This window comes from Hippocampus guttulatus, chromosome 5, assembly GCF_054856545.1.
Source record: "Hippocampus guttulatus isolate MCC_2025c chromosome 5, RoL_Hgut_1.0, whole genome shotgun sequence".
Taxonomy (NCBI): domain Eukaryota; kingdom Metazoa; phylum Chordata; class Actinopteri; order Syngnathiformes; family Syngnathidae; genus Hippocampus; species Hippocampus guttulatus.
Genome location: NC_141265.1, coordinates 5,537,421 through 5,558,007, shown reverse-complemented (window position 1 = coordinate 5,558,007; position 20,587 = coordinate 5,537,421). Strand labels below are relative to the sequence as shown.

The window sequence follows — 20,587 nt, the reverse complement described above, 5'->3', positions numbered from 1 at the left end:
TATATCTATATATATCTTCCAGCGGCAGCTAAGGAGGAACATGTCGCAATTTATTAATATCTGAGTAGAAGATTGATTTCTTATATATATTTCCAGCAAGAAGAAAACATTTCTTTTCCCCATCTCTTTTGATTTTCCCGAAACTATCTTTCTTAGGCATTGACGATGACACATTCACACTCTATGATATTTGTATTGCAGTTTTGACCGTTTGTGTGGGTAGTGGAGCTTTGCAGAGGCTGATGCAACTCGGGCAGTCGAAATGACCTTCAAGAGAGGACACAGTCAGACACTGTTCTCATCTTTAGATTTCAATGCTTGCTGACGCATGATGCTGCTCTTCTTCGCTTAAACTTCATTTGGTCTCTTTCCACAAGTCAGGTGGTTGACAAGAATTGATTATTAAAAGCACTGAAGCAGCCTGGCAATTATATGATTGAGCACTTGGCTTTAGAGTGCAACTCATAAAACTGCTGTACACTTCAAACATTGTGACTGCCTGAGGTGTTTTTGCAAAATTACATGGAGTGATAAAAAAAAAAATTGCATCTATGACCAACTTTCACCAACCAGCCACCTCTTCATTTAAGTGCATTACACAACCCGTGAGGTGACACTAGTTTTCCAAACTCAATACTTCACCCTCACAAAATCAATACACCTCTTTTATTTAACAATGGTAATCTTTCAAACGTATGCCTTTAAGTTGTTTTAGTTTCATGTCACGGTTTTGTGTGATGGTCATTGGAGGACCCCCAAAAAGAAGGGGGAGCAGGGTGGACTAAACAAAATGTATTAACAAAAAACACTTGCAGGATACACTAGAGAAAACCAACTAAATTACTCGAACAAAGTCCTGAAAACCACAAGGAACCAAAGTAACAAAACCTATGCCTGAAAATAAAACACGACAGGAGCACACAGACACTCACAGTGACCCAACAAAGACTGACACAACGCAGGGAACTAAATACAAGCAGAGTGACGAGGCGACGTGAAACACCTGGACACAAAGGGTTGAGGGAGCTGATTGGTTAAACACAAGAGACACGGATGACGAAAACAGATGGAGACAAAAAGGCCAAAAAAAAACATAACACATAAGGATGCTACGGATTCAGATGAAGCAGCATTTTCCCAACTCAACAGATGTTGGAATGTTGGGATGCATCCAGTCGACATAGGATACAGATGCTCAAAAAGCAACAGAGTCAAAGGAAAGCTCAATGGGAAGATTGTCTAAGCCCTCAAGGAAGCCGTTGAATTCTGTTGGCTGAGGCTTTGGCAGTGGTTGAGAAGAGAGGACCCAGATGGGTCAACAATCCAGCACAAAGAGTTGCGATGATTTGGCCATTGCACACATGCAAGCCTGATTAGCGTGTTTTGAGCCAGCCTCATTAAAAGTCACAGTAGTTAAACACAGGGCAGTTGCGTGTGTTTGTTTTTGCCAGCGGAGGATACATTTATGGAGACACATTAGTCACAGAGCTCAAATTCTCAACCTAAATCTATACTGAGTACACAACTAAAAATATGCTTTTGGACAAGAGCAGGAAGACAGGCAGTTAACGTTCCCACGGGCATGTCATGCAAATGATGTCTTTAGCTCATCTGTTCACAGAACTATTCAAAAACAGAGGAAAAAAAAGTTACTCGATCATTATTTTGACAAATGACATTCAAAATGAATGTCTACTCCTACTGTATAACCAACTCTGAATAATGTGCATCGTGCAATGCTTAACATTTCAAGGCAGTATGACAGGTTGGATTGGAACTGGAAATTTTACTCATAGTTTCCTTCCCTTCAAAAAACAAAACAAAACAGGAGCACAGCAATTGCTGTAAGTGTAATTAAGATTGAACTAGTGGTGCGGCAATACGTGTTTTGACCGATAAGATACATATTGATATAAGGCAAGATGGCACACAGCGATATATCACTTTTTTTGAATGATACAATTTGATAGGTTAAAGATGATACTTTGATAAAATATACAGTATATTTTGTTATAGTAACAATGGCTTTTCTATAAATAAACAAATGGTAATAAAAGGTCATTCCAATTAATCAATAGCATACCATTTCATTGTTTAAACCAACTCAGCTTTGGTGATTCCAAACAAGAAGACAGCATTGATAGGAGAACAAGATAGTTCTGTTTTTAGACACTAACTTTGATTATCACGATGATTCTTTTTATGCATTAAAACATCAATTCAAACAATCCGGGTGGCATGGTGGTCGTCGACCGGTTAGCACATCGCCTCACAGTACAGAGGTCCACGGTTCAATTCTGTGCTCCTGCCCTCAAGTGTGGAGTGTTTGCATGTTCTCCCCGTGCCCCCCGCCGAGTACTCCACTTTCCTCCCACATTCCAAAAACATGCACAGGTAGGTTAATGGAACACTTGTCCTTTGTGTGATTGTGATTGTGAATGGCTGTTTGTCTGTGTGTGCCCTGCGATTGGCTGGCAACCAGTTCAGGGTGTACTACTGCCCGAAGGGGGCTCTGATATGCTCCTCCATGCCTGTGACCCGCAGGAAGCAGCTCAGACAGTGGATGAATGGATGAAAACAAACACTTTCCATCAACTAATACATCTGAACAAATATTCAACATTCACCATAAAAAAGTATGAAATGAGTATATTTTCACATTAAATTAACCTGCTGCTGTGAATGTGGCCCCTCCCACACGTGGTGAGCCGATGGGAAGTAGGGTGATGGCTCACAAAAGGGACAATTAATCAAGATTAAGCAATTACAGAGTCTGTAAATAAATAGATTAGTATTTTTAATTGAGTCCCACCCCAAGGTTAAATTTAAACTTGAAAACGTTTTTTTATTTGTTTGCATGCATGAAAAAAGTATGTTTAATCAGCAAGAGAGGAGGCAAGTGCATTAAAGACAAGTACTTTCTAATGAATGATTGAACACCACTATAATGCTGGCCCTCATGAGTCAAGTTATTTTTGGCAAGTTATCTAGGTTTATTCCTGAATCCAGCAGAGTTGGTCACAGATAATACAAGCACTTGTCTAAATTGCTCCAATGGAGACCAGCCTGTCAAAAACAGCGCACTGTCTCAAACAACCACAAATAAAATCTGGTACCTTACACTGTAATTGTCATGATTCGGTTTAGGGACCAACAGGTGGCACTGTAGGGCTCCCCCGGCAGCTGCACACCTGTTGGTCATAACTAATTAGGGCTTTAAAAGGACTCCCAGCCCGCACACTCAGTGTCGGGTCATTGTTTGCTTATTGCTACTGTCATGTGTGTTGCTGTTTGCTCTTGGCTTCGATTATGTTTAGTTCATTGTTATGTTTTAGCTTTAGTCATGGTTTTTGTTTGATACTTTGGACTTTGTTTGTTTTGGATGTAGTTTTCTTTGTTTTAAATACAATTCTTCAAATACACCCTGCTCCTCCCTCCTGCCTGCTTTTTGGGGTCCACCACCACCTCGCAACGTGACAGAATGACCTGACCACCTGGACCCCGCAGGTACTAAGGACTGTTCCCTATTCCACCATGTGCCTGGCGGAGCGCGTCTGCGGCCGACACCCTTTCCCCTTTCAGGCAGCGCTGGGGATGCGGCTGTCCTGTTTTCGTCTCGTCAAGCCGCGTCTACGGTGGGCCGAGCCGCGTTTACGTTGAGCCGAGGCTCGTCACGTGTCTGTTGGAGCAGAGTCACATTCACGTCGACGACGAGCCGTGCCACGTCCACGCCCACGTCAGGCCGAGCCCCTGTTCACGTCCGGCTGTTCCATGTCCCCCGTTACGTCGAGCTCCGTCCACGTCAGGCCACGCCCAGCCAAAAGGATTGCCGTTGCTTTTGTTCCTGTTCCCTGGCGAGGTGAAGGTCACCGTCGCTTATCGTTCATGTATTTCGGCGAAGGTCGCCGTCGCGTGTGTTCTTGTTCTGCGGCGAGGCAAGGGTTGCCGTCGCTTTTAGTTCCTGTTCCCCGGCGAGGCAACCCTTTTGGACAACGTTGGGACGTCTGGGATCCGTCCCTTGAGGGAGGGGTACTGTCATGATTCGGTTTAGGGACCAACAGGTGGTACTGTAGGGCTCCCCCGGCAGCTGCACACCTGTTGGTCATAACTAATTAGGGCTTTAAAAGGACTCCCAGCCCGAACACTCAGTGACGGGTCATTGTTTGCTTATTGCTACTGTCATGTGTGTTGCTGTTTGCTCTTGGCTTCGATTATGTTTAGTTCATTGTTATGTTTTAGCTTTAGTCATGGTTTTTGTTTGATACTTTGGACTTTGTTTGTTTTGGATGTAGTTTTCTTTGTTTTAAATACACCCTGCTTTTTGGGGTCCACCTCGCAACGTGACAGTAATGAGGCTGGCAGTGAAACAGTGATGATAATCCTACTCCACCAGGTGTCTGTACAGCCTTGATGGCTATTAGATTAAGGTCTGAGGGAAATATTCAATTATTCTATATCAAGTAGCAATAACTTTACTTTGGCACCTTATGATTTAATACATCAGCTGCCCAAGTTTTAATCTGCTCTTGCAAGTGATATTTACGCATTGTCACATATCCTATTCTTCTGACCTTGGCTGAGTTTGACACAAAGCCTTTTACTACTAATCTAATGTCAGAGGACAAGAGAACAATGCTTGAGGGCTGCGGCCTGGTATTGGAACAAGAATGGATGAAAAATGCATCATGGCACGATGCAAACCAATGCATTGTTTGAAAGTCATTTTTGTCGAGTTCGGCAACAAAACGAAGTAAATTAACCACCCTATCTATATTGCTATGCTTTATCAACTATGATTTTTTTACTCTTATAAAAAGCAATACTCGGTATGTAGACCCACATCAGAACATTTCCACCGCGTCATTATTTTGTTACAACAAATGTCAGTAAATCAAAGGTCACTGGCCAGAAAAACAAACGACAAACATTCAGATAAAATGAGAGTTTGATCGAGATTTGTGTTGCCGTTATCAAAATTCAGCGTGTTGTCTCAAACCAAAAGAAATTCTCTCATACTCACTTTGTGGCGATAAGACCGAAAGATATTGATTATACAATCAATATTTCCAATCCAGACATGGTTTTGCCTTTGTTTTACAAGCGGCAAACTAAGCTTTTATTCTTTTGGCGAGCAAAATGCGGTTCAACGACTATTTTTATGTCCTCTCTCCTCAGAGACTTCTCACTAGAGGGTGGCAATAAAATCACTGAGAACACATCAGTTAAGAGACCCTCATGACACAATAAACACAAGCGTTTGGATTTGTTGGGTCCTATTACGATAGAATGGATTGAGATCACTTTAGTGGAGCTGATAGAGGACTTCATTTGGGGTTTTTATATTTGGCCCTGCTGCGCTGTCAAAAAAGCAAAACCAAAAAAAACAAAACAGCTAAAATGACTTCACATCTGGTGTTCAGTCACCCGTGTTGCAAATTCGCATCCGGTGAATTTTAAGAGAGGTAAACCGTTGTGCCAAAATTGCTACTTTTATGGAGTGGCACTAGAAATATAACACATTGTCAGCGCTGACATTACGCATACCATATTTGACACCTTCCATCTTTTAAAGAGTAGTGTGAAGTGTGTCTATTTCTGCACTGCCACCTTTTCATTTGGCTTCAGAGAGTGCAGTCCATACATTCTCCCTCCTATAGATCTGTTGGAATTGGGATACAACTGCACACTATACATTGGTTACAACTTTACAATATACTCATGAATAACAGCAAAAAAGCTTTACTGATGTCTGTGTGTCCACCATACAAGTGTCTGACCATAATTTGGCTATATATAATATATATGTGCAGTTTATAATCCAAATGAGGAAAGAGCTGTTTGAACCCCAAACCTGAAATGTGATTGGTGGACTCCTAATTGTCTGACCCATTACGGGTCAATCAAATCAGCAAATATAAGAGAAAAGTCTGATCGGGCCGCCACAACTTGCCACATCCATCCATCCATTTTCTATATCGCTTCCTCTTATTAAGATAGCCGACTTGACTTAAATTGTACATCTGGGGGCTGATTCAAGGTATTGAGGGGAAAACGAAGCAATATTGTAAAGTTAGATGAATGTCTGGTGTTCCCTTTTTTTTTTGTGTGTGTGTCCAGTCTTCGATTTGCCAAAATCAGGCCCCTAGTTAATTATAACAGCACCATGTAAGGAAAGATGTGACGTCAAGTCGATGACTGGACCGTCCCTGGCAACCACCAGTTGCTACTGAGTGGTACGCCAGATCTGTCATCTTTGGATGTACAATCTATTAGTTTCCTCAGGCGTTCTAAGTAAAAAAACAAAACAAAAAAACCCCCCACAATAATAAATTTAGTGCATTACTACAAATGCAGGTGCTACAAATGATGATCTCTTGCTAAGAGCTGACTGATCCTGCTTCCACAGACAGGGTGCATAGTGTTAAAATGCTAAAGAGAATGACTCACACTGTCACAGGAAAAAAATAACACCTCTGCTTGACACCCTCAGTTTTCACACTTGCGGTTGCAGTATTAAAGACTATCACAAACCGCGCTAGTTTGTTCTCTGGTAAGAGCTGGAAAATGTTAAACAACTGACACCAAATGCAGCCAAATGACACAGTCATTCGTAGGGAATGTGCCTACGTCTCCTTCCTACGGATGATTGATTGGGAATTGGACACACAACTTCCTGAAACATCCTCCGGGGTAGTGGGCTTTGGATGGCCACGGTTTGGGTCCCGTTACAAGCAAAAATGTAAAAATGGCAACAAGTTGTTGAAGGTGCTGTGCTTGCTGGCTACTGTAAGGTTGTCTTTGAGCAAGGCTCCATTGCCAAATCCCCAGCTCAAGAGGTGCAGCACTGTTTGTGTGTATCTTTTACACTGAATCTCTCTTAGTATGCCTGCGTGCGTGTGATCTGTTCCGATGTGTTACATTTCACAATCCCCCCACCCTCGAACAGAATGGCAGGAAGGTAAAGGTTCTTAAGAAATTTAGGTGTGAATGCTGTTAATTTCTTGAATTTAAAAGTCATATAATTATGAGGATATAATATTTTAGGAAAACTGTGGGATCACAGAAAGGACAATAAACAATTGTTCTGTCATGATAGACATAAATACGTGGATGTATGCGATGAACTCTTCTGTAGACTCCATGGTGGGAGGATTGAGGAACAAGGACATTGCAAACCTTGACCTATATCCAGCCTACACTTTGAAATATAGCTGCAAGCGCTGATGTGGAGTTCAAGCAGTGGAGAAGGGCATAGTCACCGTGGCAACTCGATAGGGTCATCTTTAAAGCGTAGCCGAAAGCACGTTTTTGGGCAAGTGAAATATTAGATTTCACTCTATGTGGTCTGCCTTCTTGTGATGGATTAGCAGGTCACAATGAGGTAGACATTACTCTCTGTCATTTAGACTTTGTAGAAACTCACACTAGTCTACACTGGCATGAGATTGTTTTTTTTTCCTTATCTGAGACTCTATATGACTGAGGAATGTGGGGACAAAGAAAAAATCAGTAGCTCCACACAAGGATGTGCAAATGCATATATATATATATATATATATACACACACACACACATATATTTTGTGTATAAGTGGTGAAGATTGCACGACTGTCTGTGTCCTATGTGTTGTGTTGTGTTATTTTGGTGATTTTGACTTCAAAATGGCGCCGCGAGAGTGGCTGCCTTTCCAGCAGCTCCTATATTTTGTTGTTCTACTTCTTCCTTTCATAACTGTGCTGCTGTGAATTGGGAATTTCTCCATTGCGAGACTAATAAAGGTTTTCTTTTTCTTATTTTGTATATCATTGACGACATTCAGTTCTAATTAAATTCAACAGTTTGATATACCTAAGAATGAGTCTGTTTCCCAAGGAAGGCATATCCGTTGTTTGGAAACATAGATGACTGATGAATGCACGGGGGTGTCCCAATGGTGGTGTGCATTTGCATAGGTATAAGGGGGTCGGCGTCTGAAAATTGGCCATATTTTGTGTACGTAATAAATGGATGACCCTCCCCCCCTGACATATTGTGCGTGCTTAATATGTTAAAAAGGGGTGGAAACATGATAATATTACATGTCCGGATTGGTGTCATTGAATGAAAGTTTTAGTGTAAGACCAGGAAAGCACAATTATGGGCAAAAATGGTTTCCATGATTGGAAAGAAGGGTTTAATCGTCATAAGCGTATTTTCCACACTATAAGGCGCACCAAAAAGCATTCGATTTGTCAAAAGCCTCCTTATAATCTGATGCATCATATATATGGATCAATATTCTGATTTCACGTAGTATGAAATGTTTTGTAAAGTGCTTTGTTACAGCTGCAGCGGTTGTGAAAACACGCTATAAATAAAGCCGTATTGTATTGTATTTCTTTAGCATAGCTCCATCTAGTGGATGCATAATGTAACCTCAGTCACTATTGTAGCTTCTATTCTATGCGCCTTATAATGTGGTGCAGCCTATGTATGAAAATAATTAAAAAATAGGCCATTCATTGAAGGTACGCCTTATACTCCGAAGCGCCTTATAGTGCGGAAAATACGGTAACTATCAAATGTATTATTGTTCCCCTACGTGATACGTCACATTACCGTAGTGGTGGCGTTTTTGTATCCCAATGGTCCTAGGAGCTACAGAGTATCAACATACACTATATGTATGCTGTCTGTGGCTTTTTGTTCCCTGCTGGGTCACCCATGACAAACAGGTCCGAGGTGGGGGACCAGAAAAGCATAGCTAGCAGACCCTTACATCGTTGGGCTCAGTTTTCGCTTGCCTGGATGTGGGTCACCGGGGCCCCATGACAAAGCCAGTAGGTGGGGCTCACTTCATTGTCGAGGCGATCAACAGTAGCCGCGGCCGTAAGGTCGGTGTCTGTCCTATCGGGCTTTTTTTTGTCTGTGGGACTCCGGATGCAACTAATGGGTACTGGTTGGCCAAGCAAAACACGGCTTCTGCGATCACTGAGGCAAGAATGGTACATTGAATAGGTGGATGGATACATCTGCGCTCTCATTTGAGTTTTAGTTCAATCATAGACATACTGTATGTAGAGACCCTGGGATTTGTTAAATCTTCGGTCAGGGTGGCCGCCATCATTAGACAAGACTTCAGCAACAAGGCATCACTGACTTGGTTTTGCTTGCACAAATTGTCAAGCAATTGAGAACAGAATGTGTGAAATTAATTACCTTTCATAAGTAGGAGATGTTTTTTGTTTTGACATTGACAGACACTATTTTGAGCTCATGTCAGTAACAGTTTAATTTTTCAACGGACTGGGCTTAAATGAGAACATCCATCCATCCATTTTCCGAACCGCTTGATCCTCACTAGGGTCGCGGGGGGTGCCGGAGCCTATCCCAGCCGTCTTCGGGCAGTAGGCGGGGACACCCTGAATCAGTTGCCAGCCAATCGCAGGGCACACAGAGACGAACAACCATACACGCCCACACTCACACCTAGGGACAATTTAGAGCGTCCAATCAGCCTGCCATGCATGTTTTTGGAATGTGGGAGGAAACCGGAGCACCCGGAGAAAACCCACGTAGGCCCGGGGAAAACATGCAAACTCCACACAGGGAGGCCGGAGCTGGAATTGAACCCGGTACCTCTGCACTGTGAAGCCGACGTGCTAACCACTGGACTACCGGGCCGCTAAATGAGAACAGTAAAACTCCAAATTGACAATTCACTGTAAGACAGTCCTTTTCCCAAGTTTTAAATTGGTTCAACAAAGCAATAACTACCACATCATTTTGAGCGGTAGCTGTCATTCATCTATAAATGTGTAATTATGTGCAGACATGTAAAAATACAGTATATCTATTTTTTTAAAAAGAACATTGTAACTTTTGCACGACTGTAAATCAGTGTACATCAATTTAACTTTGTATGTAAATGAACTGTTTTATACATTTTGGTCATGCACGGCAATATCCTCTAAATTGAGACTGTATGATGCAGTGTCAACATTTAATTTACTGACTTTTCCATTTCCTCTCCCTGATTGCTACTACAAGGATGCTAAATCACGCACACAATAAATCACTGAATACAATGATTCTTGACAGTCACATAAATGCAAACATTAGTGCTATTTCTTCAGCAAACACATTGCTGTCACACGGACTTGTACTGCTTGATTGGACCGTAATGAGTGCTACAATATGGTTACTGCTTGGCGGTATAGGAGAAGGGGGCCGACACATGTACCGGGACATCTATAGCTGTTTTTGATTTTGATCGCTACATAGTTTCTGTCTATACAACAATTACTCCAAGAAATGTGACTGGGCAAGGGACTATGAGTGATGATTTACTGTACAGGGTAACAGCATGGAATTAACACTCCACGCCACAGATACTGTATTCTTAACCATTAGTTGGCCTATTGCCCCATTTCATGGTTATCTCACATTTTGGTAGGTTGTCAAAGTGTCACAAAGATGAACGTATTCCCCGAAATAACATTTGATTGAAAGAATTAATGGTCGTCAGATGAAGACAAAGGGAAGAAGCCAAGAGATGTCACCTCAAAACTCCACGTGTGCTGAAATGACATATTGATGACCCATATGTGTACAAGAAGGAATACGATTGATCCTTTTATGGTTTTGAACAATATGACAGCCGGGTATTTGTAGTCTGAAATAGCTGAGTTGATTGTCATTCAAATTTGAACTCAGTCATAATTATGTGCTTTGCTCTGCCCCAGAAGCTGCCTTTCTGGACACTGCAGCGCATGAAAATAATAAATCAACATGAGAAATACACGAGCGATCATGGAATTAAAGTTGCAAGTGTAAGGTTTTCATGGTTCTGATGCAGAAAGCCTATCTTTTTCCTTATCTTATCTACTTTGCCCGTCTGTCCATCTGTCTCTCTTTATTGGACACTAATATTGAAAAAATGCTGATTTAATAAAATAGAACTTACTGAATGTTCACAATTTTCTGCCTAAATAAATGGAAATATTCCAACAAACGCTAATGCAATAACCACTGGCATATTCTATTACTAATTGGGATTGTTTATTAGCATATCGATAACCTAATATAATGACAACAAAGAATACAGTATTGGCTTATACCTTCATATCCGTGTATGCAAGAAGAGGCATACAGTACTTAAAACCGTTTTTTAATTTGATGCATGGTGCTTTGGAGGATGACGTACAAAGATTGATACAGCGTATATGAGTATGATATAGATTGATATCTTTATTGGCAGACCTGTCACGATAAAATTTTTTTGCGGATGATGTATTTATCCAGAAACTATCACGATAAATGATAGTATCGTTATTTATTTATTTTGTTTTTTTTACGTCACTAACGTACCGATGATGTTGGAGCAGAAATAATCAACTGCAATTTTCTTTTAATTTTCAAGGATATGGAACATTTGCATAGAAGAAAATATCTTAGATACATAATTCAAATAATAAAAAAATGACTCAGGCTCTGTTATTTATGTTTTTTTAAACTACAAGAGGGAGTGATGTTCTACTATATGTAATCACAGTTGAGATTTGGTCCGATAGAGGTCACATGCGGAATGATATACTGTAAAGGAAAACATAATGACTACACTACATTGTTAGTTTTACTTTACGCGTTTTATTATTTTTACTATGATGATACTATTATCATATTTTTACCTGGTTTTATTACAGTAATGAGCAACAAAATTCATATTTGTTTGTTTACCTAGTGACTAGGTACTACACTTGACAACTTAGATATCAATGCCTCTAACTCATCCTCTCTGTCCCTGAGTTGAGATGTGAGCAATGTACAACCTGGTGTAGAATTGCATTCACTTTTTTTCTGTGAAAAGAATGCGTATGCAATAAAATGCTTTAGACTTGTCCAGACAGCAGCTCTGTCTAGGAGCTTTGTACATTTAAATCTCAGACATTGGTGAGACTCTTACATAAAGCAGCAACTCAACATGGGTAACGTCTGTAATCACAAACACTCAAAGCCCTTATTGAATCAGGGGGCCAAGCAAAAAACAAAACAAAAGCAGTAATAACTGACAAAGCATAAAGGGTAAAATCTGAACACCGCGACTTTTCTTTCTAAAGCTGTGTCTCTTGAAATACGGCGTTTAACATGCAAAAGGTTCTCCCAACAGTCTTATTAATTTTCCCATCATATTCATTCCGCTCAACCATGAATATGTATGAAGTTTGAAAGCCTGATACGAAAAAATAACTGAGCTGCCAAAGCCAGGTGGGACAGATGCTTTGGCAGATAGATTTTCTGCCGTCAGTCCCTGCCTCTAATCGATGTCGGATTTTGTATTTCAAGTTGCAGGGATTATGTGTTGCAGATAGGAAATGTCAAAGTGTGTGTATGCACTCTACTGATGAATTTGATTCAAATTTAATACTATACAAATAGGAATAGATGCTCTCTCTTGACAGTTGTTTTGTATTCAGGCAACACGCTCCTATCCAAATGTAAGATGCTCTCTCGTATTCAGAATTAAGATGGATTGTAAATTGTAACTTCAGTTCAATTAATCACTGTCTAAACGAGGTAATTAGAAGGTGATCTTAGACAAATACATTTGCAGGGTAAAAAGAGGGTCTTATTTTCAGGTGGAGGAGAGGTTTCAGTGTTTGTAGGTCAAAAAACATTGAATAACCAGAGCTGTGAGCAGCTATGACAGGGCTTCTCAGCCCCGGCCACTTTGGTGTTGTGGCCCATTGGAAGTTTTGTACGTGTGTGTGTACACACACACATACATATATATATATATATATATATATATATATCATTCAAGCTGACCATTCCAAACGTGATGTTAGCCCACTCTAAATCCTGTGTATAACCAAAGCTCCGGAGTTAAGAAAATCAAATGAAAATGCTACCATGGTGCCCGGGCTAAAAACTTCAAAAAGACCATTGTCAGAATCAGAGGCAGAAGTCCTGCATTACTCCCAAACTACACATGGCTGATAATAAAAAAAAAAAGTTGGATCGTAATATGTGTAGTCAATTAAGAGGTTGTGTGGACATGCAGCAAGGCCAAAGAGCATCACAGGAGTGGTGTGAGATCTTAATCTCACGGATAAAACGGTGAACTATTTTCCTTATTTGTTTCTTGACTCCTGAAAATCTTGAATTTGTTTCAGTTCATGTTTCAGTGTAGTTTTGAACACAATACAACACTACCGTTGATCAGACTTCGTCGACTCTTTTGTAAGCAAACTCTAGTTTGAAGGGAAGCTTGTTCAAACTGTGTTTCAATCTCTTACACAGATACTCGACTGCATTTAGATCAGAGCTCTTTTCCACAGTCCAATGTGTTCTTGGCCTTTCTTGGGATTTTTTGAACTCTTGGTAAAGCCTTTCTTTCCTCCCCCTCTGAAAAACATTTCCAAGGGGAACAATGAGAAAATCCTTTTTGACGTATTTGTCAATCAGGCCCAATGTCCGATCACATATACCAGAAAATGGTAGAGGGGCCAGTTTTAAAAGATGAATTATGCGTGTTGTTTATCATTTACATATACATATTTTTGTGTTACTTGGATTTTAAAAACAAGAACAAACTAAAGCAAGACCTGAAATTTAAAAAAAAAGGAACATATCTCAACAATTGCATTCGCTGGCACAATACCACTGATTTGTGTCAGACTGGTGTGTCAGCAACATACAATCCGTCTTCAACTTCACTGAGTGCTGAAAACGCATATTTAACTGAAGTATCATCTCGTGTGAAAAATATGTCAATTATTAAAGTTGAAATAGTGTCTCTTACTTATCCCAACACACAGTACATACTGTAGTGTAGCTTTCCACTCTGAGATCAACTGAAGCAGACGGGATTGAAATGAACATCTGGATACCCCCCAAAGGTGAAGCTTGAACACACTCTCTAAGTAGCTGAAAACGCATTGCCCATTAATGTGCGTGAGTGCACACTATGGTGAGTCCTCTGGCTACATTACTTTTAAAATAAAGCATCATACATGCTCTGTGTAGTGATTCAAGGTATCCCTTGCCAAGTACAAGCAAATCCTGGCGACTCGAATGAAGGAATGCCTTAGAGGCATTTTGGTGGTATAGATTTGGATTTGAATACAACAGCATCCTCTCGAACTGTCTCGCTGTGCTATAGGAAGACACAGTGGAGGCGTGTTGCAAGACAGGAAGCCAGTAAGTCATCAAGAGAGGATTTATTTCCACGTCTACATCCCTGGTGAAAATTTCAAGTTCATCAGTGACATTCTTGTCACCATAATTGAAGGCTGTTGAACTGAAGAGATGGCAAAAGACAAAAGGCATTAACAAGGATAAAGAGGAGAGTGGTCGATATGAGTAAAAGTGCCACCCACTGAAAAGGAGGACTCGGATTTCCCACCGTGGCTTCATGCCTGGTTTGTCTTTTCCGTGTGGAACGACTCTGTCTGATTGTGCAACGTCAAATCACAACAATTGAGCAGAAAATATAGGACATTTTCAGCACTCTAACTGCCTCAAATCACTTGGCATACGTGACTTGCTGTCATGAAAACAATATTTTGCCATTATCCAAAACAGGATGTTGCATATTACAGGATAATCATCTAATCAAACACTCCAGCAATTTACGGTTTCTGCCGTCGCTGTCCGAAATTAACAATGCATTTTATTTTGTTGACATGATGGTTAATACTGTGCACTCACATGCAGGTAGTGCATGTATGAGCTCATATTGTTTGTAGTGACAAGTGCTCTAATAAACTTGGTAAGCCCTTGAAGTGGGATATTTTTTTGTGCAATAAAATAGGCCTATCTATCTAATCTGTCTGTCCATTTTCTCATGAAAGCATGCTGGAGACTATCCCAGCTCTCTTTGGTATCAGTAGGCGGGGTACACCCTGAACTGGTTGTCAGCCAATCGCAGGGCACACTTAGATGAACAAGCATTTGTGCTCACACTCACACCAAGGGACAATATAGACTACAGGTGTCGAAGTCCGGTCCTCGAGGGCTGTCCTGTATGTTTTCCATCCCTCCCTGCTGCAAGACACCTGATCCAAATGATCAGCTCATCAACAGCTCTATCGGAGCCTGATAGTGATCCTGATCATTTGAATCAGGTGTGTTGCAGCAGGGAGGGATGGAAAACATACAGGACACCGGCCCTCGAGGACTGGATTTTGACACCTGTGATTATAGAGCGTTCCAATTAACCTGCCATGCATGTGGGAGGAAACCAGAGTACCCAGGCGCGAGGAGAACACACAAACTCCACTCAAGAAGGCCGGGTCCTGGAATTGAACACTGCACCTCTTCACTTGAGCCCAAATGTCTCTGAAATAATAATTACAGTATATTGTTAAGGGCCAATTGAACAAAAGTGCTTGAATTCAGTGTCCTGTTCCAAATGATTTACAATGACACATTATTGACGATGATGAGAATACGATCAGTCATTTATTGAAATTGGCCATCAAATGAAGCTGCCACATTCTCTTCCGAAAAGACAAAGTGCCTGCCCTTCGAATTCAATTAGCAGGAAATTGTAACTAAGGGCTCAACTGGACTCCTCACAGGGAAGTGGCTTTTACTGAAAAGGTCGTCTCTGCGGTGGTGTAACGCTCCACCCACACATCTCTCTCCAAGGGGCCTCACTTCAGGCTTTATCTGGACTGCCAGACTCACTCTCCACTTGTATTATACAAAAGGCATGAGTGCGTACACACTCTCTCAGAGCTGTTATTAGTGCCAAGGCAGTGTTGCACAAGAATCAACAAATGAGGAGAAAAACTTCAAATGTTCAGATTCGGTTCACCTGCATTTCATTCGGTAAACCTGCACATTCTGAAGGAGCATTTCCCAAACTTAATTGAACCAAGGCATAGATTCTGAATGACAAAACCGAAATAAACAACAACAACAAAAAGACACAACAACTGGATACACAAGTAGGCCAAATGCTGAAACAAATGAGCTTTTTCTTTTTTTTAACAAGTGCATGCCCATGTCAATGCCCTGTGGCATTCTGGGAAAAAAATGCCACGTTTATATGATTTAGCCTCCTAGCGAGTACATTCAAACGTACTTGCGAGTATGTTCGAACATATTTGCCATTTCACAATTTCTGGCAGCCATTTCAAAACATCGCTTTTGGAAATAACACATTCGACTTCTGCCTGTTCGTACAACTGCCAACGGTGTAACAAGTTGCCCAACTGTGCAAGATAATAATAAAATGAATAAAATGTTCAATGATTTGATGAACTTTAATCAAGATTAAAATGCCGACCACGTGATGAGATTGGGGACATCCTTAAAGTCTATTGTGCCTTTTGGACGTAAAGCAGGTCGCAACTCATCAATATGCACTTGTGTAATGTATTTGTCAATGTTAAAACACACACACGCAAAGCCCTTGTTGTACTTATCATAAGGAGAAGATACAAGTGAAGCATGTGTGGCTGTGCTACATTTGATCTGAAGCTAATGTTTCTATTGTTGAGATACACCCTTAACACACGTTATTACTCCTCTCACCAACCTAGAGAAGTAATGGAGATCTTTGTCCATCCCCAAGCTTTCTCAACTACAGCATAACATCTGAGTGGATGCAAAGCCTCTCATCACAGCGGTGCTATGTAGCAATTCATATATTCCAACTTGGGCGCGTCTGCTGCGGCAGCAAACATCCACCTCATGCGTTTCCAGCCAGTGTAGCGTGGCGTGATGTCACTGCACCGCAGCAAAAGATACAGAATGAAAAGGTTGGTTGGAGGAAGTGCAGTGCGAAAAGGCCTATAAATTCCCTGCACAGCGCTGTCCAGTACAATCTGCACAAGATCGAGCATTCATTTTTTTTCCCCCTCCTGCAAGTTAATAAAAGACTAAACCAATCAAAGCAATAACAAGGTGGAAAATAAAAATGCCAGAGGGAGAGAGAGAAGAGGATAAATACAAACAGCCAGTGGGCTGGTGACTGAATGTCAACAGCAGCCTGCGCTGACTCACTGGGGTGAATGTAATAATATCGGGGGTTGAAGAAGAGGTGCCTCAACACTTTCTGGACCCAATAGTCACCGGAAATACAAAGACAGGACTAACAATGCAGAATACGACCCACGCTGCTGTACAAAAGGTGTATCGAATGGCCTCCACCATGAACAGCAGGCATCATTAGTGGCAAAATGGCTTGTGTAACTGACCTGACTGGTTTATCTGTGATACATACTATTTGTCTTTGTTTTTTTAAATCAGAGGTCAAGTCACTGACTTGCATGGCAAAAACTTGGCAAAAACCCGATTTGACTTAGACTTGGCATTGATGGCAGTCGACTTGAAATCGACGAATCGACAAGTCAGCCCGTTTACATTGGAAAACCCATTCCTTTGATGACAGTGTGCCTTTTATTTTTTAAACTGGACTTATTTTCCCGACAAATTATACTGTTTATAGTCACGATGGAGAGCTGCAGGGCACGCAATGTTTTGTTCTTCCTGGGGGCCTGTAACAGAGTATAATTGAGAAGCACTGATATATGTATTTAGTTATTTTTTAAAGGAGCAAAAACAAACATGCTAGGAGCCTAATTCAAAATCTTAGCATTAGGGCTTCCTTCTGCTTTTGTTTCATTTGTACAGTGTGTGTGTGTGTGTGTGTGTGTGTGTGTGTTTTAATGTTCTGTTTGGTTAATTATTGGTGTTGCTCAATCCTTTTTTTTCTACAAGTCAATATATTCAAAGAAAATACAAGTTCCACTTCATTGTGCACACATTATGTCCACACACATGCATTTGTGTGTGAGTCGCGCGTGTGTGTGTGTCTGTGTGTGTGTGTGTGTGTGTGTGTGTGTGTGTGCGTGCTACAGGCCGGAGGGAATGTGTCAAAGGGGGACCTCTCACAGGGCGCCATTTTGGACTGCCACTGCTTGACAACTTGGGGAGAAAAAAAAGTCAAAGCACAAACATGAACAGGCTGCGCTGATAGCAATGCAGCTGTCATCATATCAGCCATCCAACAAGTAGAAGGTGGCTGCGGGCGATGTGAAGGCTGTTCCTCCTCAGCCAGGCACTTGATGCTGTATTTCTTTATTTATATTTACGATGGCCTTCTTTGCAGTCTCTCAGCAGCAGTTGCTGCGTGTGTCCCATCAATCAGCCGCGACCTGCATTGATCCCACTTTTGTACTGTCGCCCGCCAAAAACTCTGCATGGAGAGATGGGCGACATGGTGCGAGAGTTTGAATATGTCACTACCGCTGGGTCAAATCAATGACGCGCTCAGTCAGTATCGTCCCCTCACACGGGGAGGTAGACGGTTCCCAGAAAACCAACATCAATTACGCTTATTTTGCAGCACGGATTGAAATAGAATAGAAGTTTGTTCTAATAAAATAAGAGATGGTATATCCAAAAGACGGACAATGGGGTAAGGGAGAACATTCATAAGTTGCTGAAACAAAGACTCAGGAAATGAAATGTGAGGGAGACATGCTGTCATTTTGGAGACTGATGAACCGTAACTATCCATTTACTTAAACTCGAAAAGTATTAGCTGGTTCAATTCACAGCGAGAGAGCTGAAAGGAAGATTATTTAACTGGCAGGAAATTAATTGGAATAAGTTGAAGGTCCTTTTTTTGTTCTATAGAAGGGACATTTTAAATGGATGTGCTTGACCTGCCGCAAACAAACTCTCTGGAAGCTTCACTTTTCATTTGCATCAATAGCCCTGGTTCCAGCTCTTGACAAAATGCCACCTTAACAAACATTATGATTCATCCTAATGGGACGCGTGGGACCATTTTTTTTCCTCCCTGCATCTTCATTAATTTGCTTCAAGTAACAGGTTTCCACCAATTCATAAGGACTCTTTCAAAAGCAAAAATACATAAAAACGTGTTTTTTTTACAAATTCATGAGAAGTGTGCATTGTTAGCTACCCAAAATAATGAACTCAAAGGAAAGGCTATATATGGCTGTTCAGTGTCCAGTAGCTTGTACTAAGGAAACAAACTAAATCAAGAACCTTATCACAATAAAAGTCAAATTCCTTTCAAGTGACTTGCACTCACACATACAGTAGTTCTTTGTTATGTAGTGTTCACATGACATCCCATGCTCCTTTACCCTGCCAATGAATGATTGACATGACATTGCCAACTGCTCGGGCGTCCCTCCGGTCTGGACTGTCTCGAAAACTGTTTGATAGAGCGGCATGACATTTGCTGTCGACACCAGCTGATCTTTCGGAATCAATCCCAATGACATTAGGCAGCTGCTGGTTTTGAGCCAAAATGTCTTGACATTGCTCCAAATGTCTCGTGATGAGGTGACTTTTTTGAAGTGTTTATTTCGTGTCGCTATCTGGGAAGTGGAGGTATCTTCTACAGTACCGTGATGAAAGACAAAAATAAGTTTCTCCCGATTGACTACATTTAGGGAAACTGTATAAAGGAGTGGTAGTTAAGTATTAGTCCTGAAGTCAGACACTGCGTGGCAAAAAAATCCCATACACACATTTTTGTTCGACCGCATTTACAGTAGCGTTGATGATAGCAATCACAATCTCATCAATCTTTACCCTCCAGACTACATGACCTTTTCCCAGAGACCAATATTTTCCTCTCAATGTGCAGTTAACAGAAGCCCCCCCCCTTTTTTTTCTTGTAAACCACCTCTCTCGCTGGTAAGTGGTTTTATGAAGGATGCATACCTGTCGTTGTCTCTGCATTTGGCTGTGGAAATGCTCCTACTAACAATTAAGCAAGCATGGTTGTTCAAGATAAGATAAGAAAACCTTAATTAGTCTCGCAATGGAGAAATTCCCAATTCACAGCAGCAAAGTTATGAAAGGAAGAAGTAGAACAACAAAATATAGGAGCTGCTGGAAAGGCAGCCACTCTCGCGGCTCCATTTTGAAGTCAAAATAACAAAAATAACACAACACAACACAACGGACACAGACAGTCGTGCAATCTTCACCACTTTTCTGCATACATTTTGTTGTCTGAAGCAGTTACAGATGAAAGAGGAGAGGATCAAAGTGTCCTTTCACCAGTGGATCAGAGACGTCACGCTGAAAATGTGCACACGTCTGCTACAAGCTAAGTTTTGAAAGCAAACACGAAGCTGTAGCGTCCATTGACGAAAAGAGATTCATTCACTTCTCCTGTCCCACGTAATCCGCTTCAAACTCCAAGCCGCGACTCCCAGTTCCAAATCCGCATCGGCGCTCCGCGCTAACGCTCCTTTCTTCTCATCGTCGGCTCCTCAAGCCTTCCATCCATCCAGCCGCAGACCGTTCAACAGCACCGATCTCTCCGCTGAACAAAGCGGGGCTGTGAAAAATGCTGCCCATTCCAGGCGCAAGACACAAGCGCCCCGGGACTGTCCAGCAACGACAGTCAAATGGCGCCGACATTCCTCCCAGTCAAAAACAGTGCTGGTATACCCATGCTGCCGAGAAGGCGCAACCACCAAGCACAGAGCCTCCTCCTTGATGAATGTCGTAGCCAGAAAATGCTGAAAAAAGTCCACATCAGGTCCACACGACGTAACAACAAACACAAAGTGACAAAACAAACACAAAAACAACAAAAAAA

General features: G+C 41.4%; 1 protein-coding gene across 1 annotated transcript in view; it reads right to left on the bottom strand.

Moving 5' to 3' along the window:
• Nucleotides 1-20,587, bottom strand: part of atad1a (ATPase family AAA domain containing 1a) — a 46,656-nt gene that overhangs the window by 2,604 nt on the left and 23,465 nt on the right. The gene's annotated exons all lie outside the window — the stretch shown is intronic.